Raw genomic sequence first — 12,817 nt, 5'->3', positions numbered from 1 at the left:
ATAGACCAAGACTCTAATATTTTAAGCTATTAAATTAATATAAATCTGTTTTACTGTCAATGTTGCGTATTTCAAAGTATACATCAGGCGATTCATTTTTTGGGCACACTAAAAAAATAATATTCAAGATTTTAAATTAGTTATGATATAAAACGTTTCAGAATTCAAAGGACTCTTTCAGTAAAAAGACCCAAAAACAATTTTGTTGAAAAAACAAATCCGTATAAAACATGTCAAATTAGAGTAGCTTTACGCTACTTAAATTCGAAATTTCGTAGCAAACGATTTTTTTTATTTTTTTTAGTCGGACATTTTTTAAGTCTATTTTAATATGCATAAGACCCTTGGCTTATCCAAATCCGCCGTTATTGCAACCGTTATAAAACTAACAATTCTTGTCTTGTAGCGTGTACCAACAAGGTTTAGAATTTATCCCATTATACGTCAGAGAGATAAGAATTGATTGCCCAGTAGAATTTTTTGATCCCGTAAAATTATTCCTGTAGAAAAGTACCGTCGTTTTTGTCACTATTATCGTGATTTTTGAGAAAAATCGAAATCATTTGAAAGGCAATCATTATATTCAGGGTTTGTTTGAGGTCCAGAAAATACGAGACTCTCTACTTTTTGAAATATTTTAACTTACTTTGTTGGCTCAGCCACATCTTACTTCAATAAGTTACAAGTGTCTTTATTGTAGGTTGTATTGGATAAAGGTAGAATATCATCGATGATCTATAGGAAACAGTACTTTATTTGAATGAGTGTATTCAACGATATACGCTTAAGTTTCGCATAATTTGTGTCAACTTAGTTTAAGTGACCTAGTTTACTATGGTCTTAGAAACCAAGTTCAGTGTGTTTGATATGCTACACCTAGGTATTGAGATACGCCGAGAAGATAACTGTAACTCGACAGAGTTCTATAATGTCAAAACTACAAAAATTCATAATCAAGTTTGAATTACACTATTCAAATTTTCAAACATTTTTTGTATTATGTTTGTATTTGTACAAAACATAGTTATCGAACTAGCGTATTACTAGTATGAATTTATTGTGCTTAAATCTTTTCAACGTCTGAGTTTCTGTATTCCATTACTTAGTTCGACCAGGATTTAATAATAAAAAATAAGTTGGCAAACGCTCAATTGTTAATAAATAATTAATTATATATAAACAGTTAATGAAAAGTCGTAAATTTAATAATGTAGAGTTGGTTTTGGACATAAGTTAAAATAATATAATTATTAATACCAAATAGTAATATTGGCTTACGATATAAGTCAAATCCGTCTCTCGATTAATTTACATCCTAACGGTATTGCTTCTCCCGTTATTCTGTAAATGGCCGGGGTCCTTCGGAAATTTCAACGATATCAATGACCTGTGACAGACAGGCAGTCTGACAGCCTGTAACAACTCGTATCGTGAAATTTCGAAACGCGATAAGTTATCGCTGACAGTACGATTCTCGACTTTTCGCAATGGCTTTGTTTATTTTTGAATTTTCCGTTTTCAACGTGGCTTAAAAAAAACAGGAAGGCAACAATTGTTTCCTTTGACGCAATCACAATACGAAGTATGTTTTTTAAGCTTTACGACTACTGTCTGTCTAAGGGTCGCCCGCTCGTGCTCATTTCCCGAACGTTTTGACGTTTAACTGGATCTTCGTCTTATTCTAAACTTTACAGCTACATTTCATTAATGAAGTGCTAGAACAAGCAGACTGTACTTTTTATTAGTTGCCGCAGTTATATTGTTGCATCATAATATACGAAGTTATTATTGATATTGTTGCTAAACACAGCATATTATTGCTACATTGTATTGTACAAACGAATTCCTTTTTAAAAATGAACCTGAACCATACGGTGTCTCCGAACATTTTGATCTGCCTACCTTTGGGGTATTCGTGTGCCAAACGCGTATCGGTATTTCGTCATCTTCAAAGGTAGATTTCTAACATAGAAACTTATAAAATATATACAAGAGTGATAAAACAACACACATGGAGTTGGCGTAGGGCCGAAACGGATAATATCAACGTAGGCAGATCGTCGGGAAGAAGAAAACTGTATCAAGGAGGTTATAGTTTAATCAAATTAGTCAATTTTCCAACATATTTTAATCAACTTTGTCAATTTTCCAACATATTTTAAGAATAAAAGGAAATATGTATGAATAAGATATTTGCACATCGAACTAAAAACCGTTTTGCAGCTTCATTTAAACTCTTCATAACTTAGCAAAACCTCATTTTAAGTCGCTAAGCCAATGATTTGCTTTAAAAAAACTATTTTAATAACCATGCTAGATAAGAGGATTCTCAATTTATGAGCCCTCTGTATATAGTTAATAAAATTGGATTATAATTTCATGTTATTAAACCGGACACATTTAAAGTAAGTAATTATAGTTTATCGAGTAATTATGTAGACGTTCACTTAGCTAAATATATACAAATGTTATTTATTTACACTTTTTGTAGTACATATATACTTTTCATACGTTAATTCATTATGAATATTTCATTTATATAACCACCTTGACGGTTACGAGTTTTAAGACTTACTGTTTTTTTATAGCTTGGGTTTGTTTAAAATTTGTTTATTAAAGAAAGTTAATATTATAAGTAAATAAGTTCATGGATTGACCATCATAGTTTATCCATCAAGGTCCAGCCACAGAACGGCTTCAATTTAGGTATAAAAAAGATCTTTAAAGGTTAGATGTACCCACTTATTTTTTACCCACGAATAATTTGTATCTTGGTATGGTCTGGATTAAAATTTTTTCTCCAGATCATACCGAGATTAAATAGATCTGAATAGTTTATCGTTTCATATTATCTCGGGAATGTATAATTATTTATCGACTAAATTTTACTCTGATAGAAATAAGATCAAAACTGTTAAAAATATTAGCGCCACAATGGGATTTTGGGTGAAATGAGGTACCAATAGGAAATACGATGAGGGTCAAGTAGTGTCCTGGGTTGCAGGAAACAAAGGTTCTATTTTCCTGGACGCTCAGATAATAGAATTAACATAATTTTAAGGAATTGTTTCGTTCTTTATTTCTTAAGCGCATATCTTAGGGATAGATAACAGATAGCGTATAAATCTAAAAATCAGAAAAAAATTACCCTCGCCTTTATCCCTTGGACTCTTAGTTTTTCACCCACACCCCTATTAATACTAATATATAACTATAAATATATAATTACTATAATTAAGTATATATTTTCATACATATTCATCAACCGTTTTCTGTCCGTCTACTGTCCGTCTTCTGTCCATCTGTCCGTCTTTCCGTCTGTCTCACTCACTCTCTCTCTCTCACTCTCTCTCACTCTCTCTCTCTCTCTCTCTCTCTCTCTCTCATTCCTACTTTTGCCTACAACACATTTGACCTTCCTTTTATAGGGAAAAAACGTTCTATATATTTTCTACTTTTTATTTAGTTTTCCTTAAGTAAACAAGTGTGGAATAGAGTGGGTAATATGACTTAAAAATAATTAATAAAACCTGTTAAAAAAAAAAAGAATAACAGTATTATCAAGTTATAATAAGTTTTTATTAAGTAAACTATTTTTTCTCTATAAAAAGTGGTCCTTTCTTAGGATTGCACATCTGACCTGTAGAAGGAATTTAAACAATCTAAGATTATGGATTGATGAACATTATTTTGAGTATTGTTTTCGGTAGGTTCATACAGTACGGTTCATGGACGTTCTTTCCTGCCATACCATAACTGAATGTCTTTGTAAAGGCCGTGACTATGTATTATATTTGTTGCAGGGAATATGTTTTGTATGTCCATTTTTGTTTAAATAGTTTGATTTTTGCTGTACATATTTCCTCTTTTGCCAAACCCTTTTCAGATGTCTGTTTTTCGCGTTTTCTTGTTAACTCTTTTCTGCACATTGCACGATTTTTTAGTACGTAATTATTTTCTTTTTATCACGGGGCATTTAAAAAAAAATTCACGGTACATTACGCAAGACATGTCACAGTTTGAATACTGAACGCTTGTATCAAAATCCCCTCGTCAGAAATGGTTCTCATGCAAAATTCTTTCCCCCCTTTTGCAAATACACGGTAAAAACCCTATTGAATGAGATGATTTGTGACGTAGGGGATTCTCGGGACGAACATACATTCACAATCAGAATGAGGAGAACGAGTGGAAATTAATTTTTTTTAAATATAGAATGTACGCATTTCATTACTCTTCTCCTTTGGAACGTAGTAACAAATTAACAACATCGAAAACATTAAATCAAAAAATTTCAATAAGCTTTCGTTGATGATTGGAGAAAAGTTGAATATTACTATTATACATAATAAAAATTCATCTGAATCTTGTCGTTTACAACTAATTAGCAACTTTGTTATATATCAGAAATTACTGTACGAAGTTTCACTGACTGAAAAAATTATGATTAGTCGATTACCCACCAGGCACATCTCAAGTACGGAAATAGCTTGAATTACTTGACAAGAATTTGATTTTCATTAGAAGCGTGAACCTGAAGTTTCAAGCAACAAGTTACATGAACTACAATAAATCACGTCAAAATAGTCCATAAAATCCACCATTTAATTATTGTAATAAATCGTTCCAATAATATATATATATGTATAGATATATAGATAGATATAGGTAAATAGATAGATTAATACTGTATTTCAGCAATAGCTATTACAGGGGGGAGCCAAATGGCAAAATAAAGATATATACATCATTAAAGATACCTTTCAACTTAAATTGACATGACACTATTTACAAAAGTAACTGATAATAATAATAATAATAATTACATGACACTTAACTTAAAATCAATAATTACACGACGCAACAATAAAATATCATTCATTTACAATAAAAGCTCTCAATTTATGTGCTTCATAAACAAAATTGCACATATCTATTGCCTGATTTCTTGCTTCAAATTTTAGCGAGAACTCAAGTTTTTCTAAATTGTACACGTATCTTTGTACTTCTTTAAATAAAAGGATTTTTGCGGTTCGTAAATTGGACAATTTAAAAATATATGTTCCACGTTCTCCTCTTCAAACCATTTACACAAAGAGCACATTGATTGTGTGACAATTACATATTTGAGACCATTTACAAAAAAATTGATTTGCTTAGCACTAAACAACCTTAATTGTATAAGTAATCCTTGCTTATTTATTGACAAATTTAGTTGTAAATAGTTTTCACATTTGTACAAGGAAGTGATTTTTCTATAAAAATGGTTAAATTTTGAGTTTAGCACCTTTTCTAGGTCTATTGAGTAGAGATTATATTTCCACTTCGACAAAATACTTTCTTTTTCGCGTTTTAGACGTACAGGGTCGTAAAGGCACATAATTTTACAGTCTATACCAATCAGTAACTTTTGCAATTGATAGAACCAGTCCCTATAATTTACTTCTAAATCACATGCTGATGAATTAGCCTTACATAATATGTATATANTGAGTATAATATCACTCATTTTTTATGTTTTTCAGATGATTCAATGTATTCTCTCATATAAAAGTTTGATCTTTTCTAATATGTTTAAATTTGATTTCAATTCGGTAGATGTGGTTCTATTACAAAGACAGATTACTTTAATATTTGTATGTTTTTTATTTTATTTTTCATTAATGGCCAATGATGTTATTTAATCGATGCACTAAATTTTTATTTTATTCGATGCATTCAGGCAAATACTCTAACCCCTTCTCAGCTGACTGTGTTTCGGTCCATATTTGCCTGTTCGCTTTATCTTTCAACAGCGTCATTAACAATAGTTGACAGTTTTGTGAATTTGTGACAAAATTAGGTACTTTTAATCTCAGAATTAATTTTTGTAGAAAAAATGATTTTTTTTTCTATTTGTTGTTTTTGAAAAAAATCGTTCGCTACGATTGTTTTTGTATTATTTCTATAAAAAATTAAAATACAATCGTTTCATATGTTAAAGAGGGTTTGAAAAAAATGGTCGAAATGTGAAAAACCTTTTAAAAAAACTGATTTTCTGATCAAGCTTATATTTACCTACTGACGAGAATTTAAATTTGGCATATACCAAACTTCCAAAGTCATCAATTATAAATATGTTTTTCGAAGAGAGATTAGAAGAATGGAAAATATTTTTTCAAGTACAAATAATGAAGGCAGACAAAAACGTTCTTTCCCAAAGATGCCGATAGTTTCCAGCAGCACATCCAACTACGCGTACGACTAACTCACATCTTAACTGAACACGGACCAAACAACAACTATTTTTTCAGCTTTCATCTAAAGGAATCCTCATCATGCTCCTGCACGTCAAATTTCACAGTAGAACAAAGCATAAAACATCTAAAATATATGGGTGTTCTATCTATACACTAATAGAACAACTGCATATGCTTGGATACGGAAGTGCCTGCTGCAAGGCCTGCAAGTGGCAACCTGATGAGAAGGACCTCATGAAGAAAGGATATTACGAACATTTTGACACATTCATCAAAACAATAAATTTTAATATGATTTAGTTAAATGTTAGGTTACTTGGTTATTAAGTTTGTAATTAGTTAAAAAAGTGAGCTTATTCATCCTCGCGTTAAATGACAGCGGTATAGGTTTACACATTGAAAATAATTCAATTAATAAAGGTTTTTAGTTGGGATAAAAAGTCAGTGTCACGAACTAGATTCAAACCCACGACCTTCGGCTTGTTACGCCGCTACTCTACCACACTTGAGCTATCGTGACTTCATTGAAAAGTCAGCCTGTGATGAATTACTGATTTTCTAATTTCAAGCAAAAGTTTCAAATTGTTAAATTAGTTGTATTGTGACAGTTATGAATTCCACTTTTAAATTTAAATTAAACCCCACTTTTTGAATTTGAGATGGAAAGTTAGTGTCCGAGTGGATCGAGGTCACGATAGTTCAAGTGGTAGAGCAGCGGCGTTTAGCCGAAGGTCGTGGGTTCGAATCCTGCTCGTGACACTGACTTTTCTATCTCAACTAAAAACCTTAATTAATTGAATGATATTAATTGGTCAAGCGGACCACGAAAAATAGTGAATTCATTGAAAATAATGCTATAGTACGTTACTATTACAAATTTCACATTCTCGGAAAATTCCACAAAACACGGGATTAATAATGGTAATGGGGACGTCTGAAAGGATCATAAGATCATATGGCATGTTTAGCATGGATAATACACGTGATAAATTATCTTAATGTCATATACTCGCGATACAGCGATCAAATCTAACTTGATTTATGTCCATCAGGTAAATGTACACTGTTGTGAAAATTATGAACTGCATTACAGTATTTTGGGTTTGATCGAATGATGATGTTCCTGCCTTGAAGATTATCATGCTTGCCTAATTAAACCATTTTTCCTATTATTTATTTCCTTCTTTAACAAATGCATTCAACATACAACGAAGAAATGTTAGAATATGTAAAAAAATTTTATATGCACAGACATTCATGAAACTTTTTTGAAATTTTGTTTCTAAGTGATTAATTAAATGATTACCACATAGGCGTAGATTCTCAGTCATAATAAATAATTCATTATTTTAAGTGGTCTATTGACCAAATTACTTCTTTCAATTAATTAATATTTTTACGTAAGGTTTTGGCTGAAATTATTCCCGCTCATGACACTAACTTTTTCATTGCAACCAAAACCTTACGTAAAACGATTAGTAAACGCTGTTCTACAAAATCTATTTATTGAAAACAATAACCATTTTATTTACCTATACAGATGTTAAAAGTCAGATGAACTTTAAATTTTAAATAATCAGTGCCACAAGCGCGTTTCGAACCCACGATCTTCGGCTTGATACGCCGCTGCTGTACCACTTGAGCTATCGAGACCTCGATCCAGTCTGACACTAACTTCAAATCTCAACCCCACCTTTTGAATTTTCCCTCCTTTTTGCCATTTTACAAATGTCGTGTAATCTGTTTGATTCTCGGTGACAAATGAAATGGCCACGGAAAGCTTTATTGAAGTATACTTCATTTTTCTTATTACATTTATTAGGTTTCGTGGTTCGCTTGAGCAAATAAATTCTTTTCAATTTATTAATCTTTAATTAAGGTTTTGGTTGAGATAAAAAATTCAGTGACACAAGCGGGATTCGAACCCACGACCTTCGGCTATACGCCACCACTTGAGCCATCGTGAGTTCGATCCACTCGGACACCGACCTCCCATCTCAAATTCAAAAGGTGGGGTTTAATTTAAATTTAAAAGTGGAATTCATAACTGTCACAATACAACTAATTTAACAATTCGAAACTTTTGCTTGAAATTAGCAAATTAATAATTCATCACAGGCTGTTTGAAATTCTTTGAAAATTGTTATTACAAGTTTCCCAACTATTCAGAGAATTATTTCAACTACAGCAAACCTATTCCTTTTAATGTAAACCGAGATGCGGTAGGTGAAAAACCTTGGAAAACTACGATGGGCGAATAAGTTTCAGTTTGGAGCTTGAAAGGTCAACAATAAGTGGTACGAAATTAATTGCAGATATAATTGCGCAATTAAAAAGTAATATTAAATTTCGATAATTTTGATAAAGTGATTCTTTGATGAGCTAAAGTTAAATCAGGGTAACTCCCGAAAAGTAATTTCAAATCGAGTGCCAATATATTAGAATTATGATGAAGGGGTGGCAGTAACGGTAGAAAGGATAGCTGTATCGTCGGCGTAGGTAAAAGTTAATGTATTTTAGTCGGTATCGATTTTAGTCTTCATATCATCGCAGTTTCTATAAAACTCGTTTCGACATTTTGTCATCGCCTATTGCGTTTTCACACTGTGAGAGGTCAACTGTAAAACGTGTACAGCAAGGCAACATTTATGCTTCACTGGGGAATAATGTATTGAACATTATTGACATTAAGCTTTGTACTCTGGGTTCAAAAGGATTTATTCGAAATTAGAGCAAAATGTTGAGAACATGATTGTAACACAGGGATAGTGTTCGGAAAGAACACTATCTTATAACTTATAACCCGTATGTCATGCCAACTGGCTATAATATTTGAGGGCATATTTAAAAAATTTCGATTTAATTAGAAATGATTTGAATGAAGTCGAAGGGATAATTTCATCAAAAATTTAAATTATTTCCTGAAAATTGAATGGTGTATCCGAAATATTTATTAATATATAAATTTATATTCTTCTTATTATAAATATGTTTGATTCTCCAGAACTATATTAATTATAGAAAAATTTATGTTATATAAATTTATGTGGATAGTGCAAAATTTCTTCGATGGTGTAATTGGCTGAACGGTTTGCAGGGAAACAAATCTAGGAATCCCAGTATCGAGTTTCATGGTGATAATTTTAAAATGAAATGTGAATAGATTGGAATGATGTTCCAACATTTCACCATGTTATTAATTTCACAAATTTCGTGGTCCGCTTTACCAATTAATATATTGAAATTAATTAAGGTTTTTAGTTGAGATAAAAAAAGTCAATGGCACGAGCGGGATTCGAACCCACGATCTTCGGCTTCATACGCCGCTGCTCTACCACTTGAGCTTTCGAGACCTCGATCCCCTCGGACACCAACTTCCCATCTCAACCACACATTTTGAATTTTCCCTCCTTTTTGTCATTTTTCAAATGTCGTGTAATCGGATTGGACTCTCGACGACAAACGAAATGGCCACAGAAAGCTTTAGTGAAGTATACTTCATTCTAAATCATTAAATTCACCAGTTTCGTGGTCCGCTTGACCAATTAATATATTGCAATTAATTAAGGCTTTTAATTGAGATAAAAAAAGTCAATGGCACGAGCGGGATTCGAACCCACGATCTTCAGCTTGATACGCCGCTGCTCTACCACTTGAGCTTTCGTGGCCTCGATCCACTCGGACACCAACTTCCCATCTCAACCGCACCTTTTGAATTTTCCCTCCTTTTGGCCATTTTTTGAGTGGATCGTATCAAGCCGAAGATGTGGGTTCGAATCCCGCTCGTGCCATTGACTTTTTTATCTCAACTAAAAACCTTAATTAATTGTCATGTTATTAATGTTCATTCCTTTACGTCTGTTCTCGCTGTTTATTTATTTTTAAATTGAAAAGTAAATTATTCACGTTTGTCTTTAATTTCCTACAGGATTTTTGAAATTAACAATAATATGCAATGAATAACTACAGATCATTTTTTGGTAAAATGCGTTGTTTCAAAATAGATTTTCATAACGATCAAATCGCTGACTGTATTTTCTGTTCTATCCCAATCTTCCTTATGTACTTTGTACTGTTGGTTTACGCCCCGTTTATTTGCCACCATCCCCTGATTCACTTTGTTTCGGAAGGAATGTACTAACTTGAAACAGAAGGCAAATTTGACTTCTCAGTACGCAGTAATAGTGTCGTATAATAATAATGATATATTACAAGATAAATATGAATGAAAAGACAAAGAAATAAACCCAGGATTATTTTATTTTTTATTTTGCTGTACAATGCTGTACTGATCATTTTTGTCCGAAATTGTTTAGTGTGTTTGTGTGATTATATTATGTCAAGTCTCTTTTGTAAATTATGAATGGTGTAAACGATGTTTGTGTAATATTGTTAATTGAGTTATCTTTCTATATTTTCACGATTTTCGAATATGCTCAGTACTTACTGGAAATTCACTTTCTATTTAGGACCAAGGCCAGGTCTTTGTGGTCGTCGGGTTTTTTCATTATTATTATAAATGTTTTGAAATGTGTAAACGATGTATATGAGCTTGTTAAATGTGTTATGTTTGTGTATTTCTAAATTTCCAAGAATGTTGATGTTTGTCCTATTTGTGCGTTGTGAAGTAGTTTTATATCCGTTTGTATCGCCGATGGTTTGTGATTGCTATCTATTAGGTGAGTCGCGTAATTCTATTTTCCGTAGTTGATCCTATGGTCTTATATATTCTTTCTTTCTGTATTTTATTTGTTAGTGTTATTAGATGAGATTATTAGATATTAGATGTGTTAGTCTTCACATTCTCATGTTAATGTGTATTTTCAGTTTTTTTTCCCAATGGGTCGATCTTGTTGATGTTTTTCCTTAGTAGTTTTGTCCAAGTGATTTTAAGTGCTGTTTTACGCCAATTTCTTAAAGAAGGCTGTACTTGTCTATCTCTATGGATGTGCTTGTGGTCTATTTAGTGCATGTTTTTGTGGTGTTATTTTGATTTTGTGTGTGAGTTTTGTTTATTCTTTTGTTGACAGTGTCTGTGTGGTAGCCGTTATTGAGTGACCTGGTTTGTATTCTTTTTATTTCTTTTTCGTACTTGTATTCGGGGGTTAGTGGGATTGATTCAGTCTGTTATGTACTTCAGTGCATACATTTTGAATGCTGTCTGTCGCTGTTGATTTTCTGTATAATGAATTGTTCCTTATTGTAAGTTTAAGGACAGTTAGATCTAGGAAATTTATAACGCTGTTCTTCTATATTCCAGGAGTAAATTGTATGTCTTTTATAAAGAGTTTACGTCTGCCAGTATGTGGACTATGACGTTTGTGGTTAACGTCTAGTAATGGTAGTTTGTTTGTCATCAGCAGATGTGTGTGTGTGTGTGTGTGTGATGTGGTTTCCCCTAATTTCTGAAATATATTTCACTATGAGCTTGGTTGAAGATGTGTTATCTATACATCTAGGATAGTTAAACTTTTAGTGTGTATATTTGCTCATGAAATTTAAATAGTTTTGTTCTGTCTTCGTCTGTTCTATAGGTTGTGCATATTCGTATTCACTGGTTTTGCGTAATTAATGATGTACTGTGCCCATTGTTTTACTAGAATCAATGGCTATGGGTTTGTTATGTCGAATGATATTAGTTGTGAAGTAGTTGCAATTCATATATCTCTAATTTTGTTATTGGACTTGGACATTCACACTGAATGGTTTCACTCGCCATTGTGCTGACCCTAGGGATCTATACCTCAGGACAGTTCATTACCCCCATTATGCGGATTGGTCGTTAGTATCTCCTCAAGCCAGATGCCCAGGAGATCGTCGCTTCCAATGAAGCGTCAATTTTGTTATTGTCTACAACTTGAGATATTACCTGTATATATTTAATAAAAGATATATTTTGCTTTTCTTATTACAATAACAATAATAATAATAGTAATATTATGAGGTAAAATTGGCTTTAAATTATATTTCACAGAAAAGTAATTATATTGTTTGGGACTTTAATTAATCCGTGAATGTAAAACGAAACAATTTTTTTATTATAATCGAGGATGATGGTTTATTGAACTAAAACACCAATTCATTAAGGTTTTTTAGTTGAGAAAAAAAGTCAATGGCACGAGCGGGATTCGAACCCACGATCTTCGGCTTGATACGCCGCTGCTCTACCACTTGAGCTATCGTGACCTCGATCCACTCGGATCACGATAGCTCAAGTGGTAGAGCAGGGGCGTATCAAGCCGAAGATCGTGGGTTCGAATCCCGCTCGTGCCATTGACTTTTTTCTCAACTAAAAAACCTTAATTAATTGTAATGTATTAATTGGTCAAGCGGACCACGAAATTAGTGAATTTAAAACACCAATTATTTTTTCTGCCATATATTTCAATCGCGATCCATTTTATTTATTTTTTTTTTCAACTGAAAGAACAGGTTTGAAGAAGGACCAGAGACATGGCCCAAATATTTACCATTATAAATATTTTATCAAATATTTTACCACCAAATTAAAATATTAGAAAGAACTTGATTGACCAAAATATTTATTTTGAAAATTTTTTAATTTTAAAAATAGGCTA

General features: G+C 32.3%; 1 protein-coding gene across 2 annotated transcripts in view; it reads right to left on the bottom strand.

Moving 5' to 3' along the window:
* Window positions 1-12,817, bottom strand: part of LOC106669009 (neuromedin-K receptor-like) — a 101,264-nt gene that overhangs the window by 51,104 nt on the left and 37,343 nt on the right. Inside the window, exon 1 of one of the 2 annotated variants that reach the window (XM_014398253.2) lies at window positions 1,279-1,363. The exons of the other annotated variant lie outside the window; for it this stretch is intronic. The gene's annotated coding sequence lies outside the window, so the exon portion shown is untranslated. Of the gene's footprint in view, window positions 1-1,278; window positions 1,364-12,817 lie in introns of those variants that run through there. 2 annotated transcript variants of the gene reach the window in all.

Source organism: Cimex lectularius, unplaced genomic scaffold, assembly GCF_000648675.2.
Source record: "Cimex lectularius strain Harlan isolate CLEC.00 unplaced genomic scaffold, Clec_2.1 scaffold247, whole genome shotgun sequence".
NCBI lineage: Eukaryota > Metazoa > Arthropoda > Insecta > Hemiptera > Cimicidae > Cimex > Cimex lectularius.
This window is presented reverse-complemented; position numbering and strand designations above follow the sequence as displayed.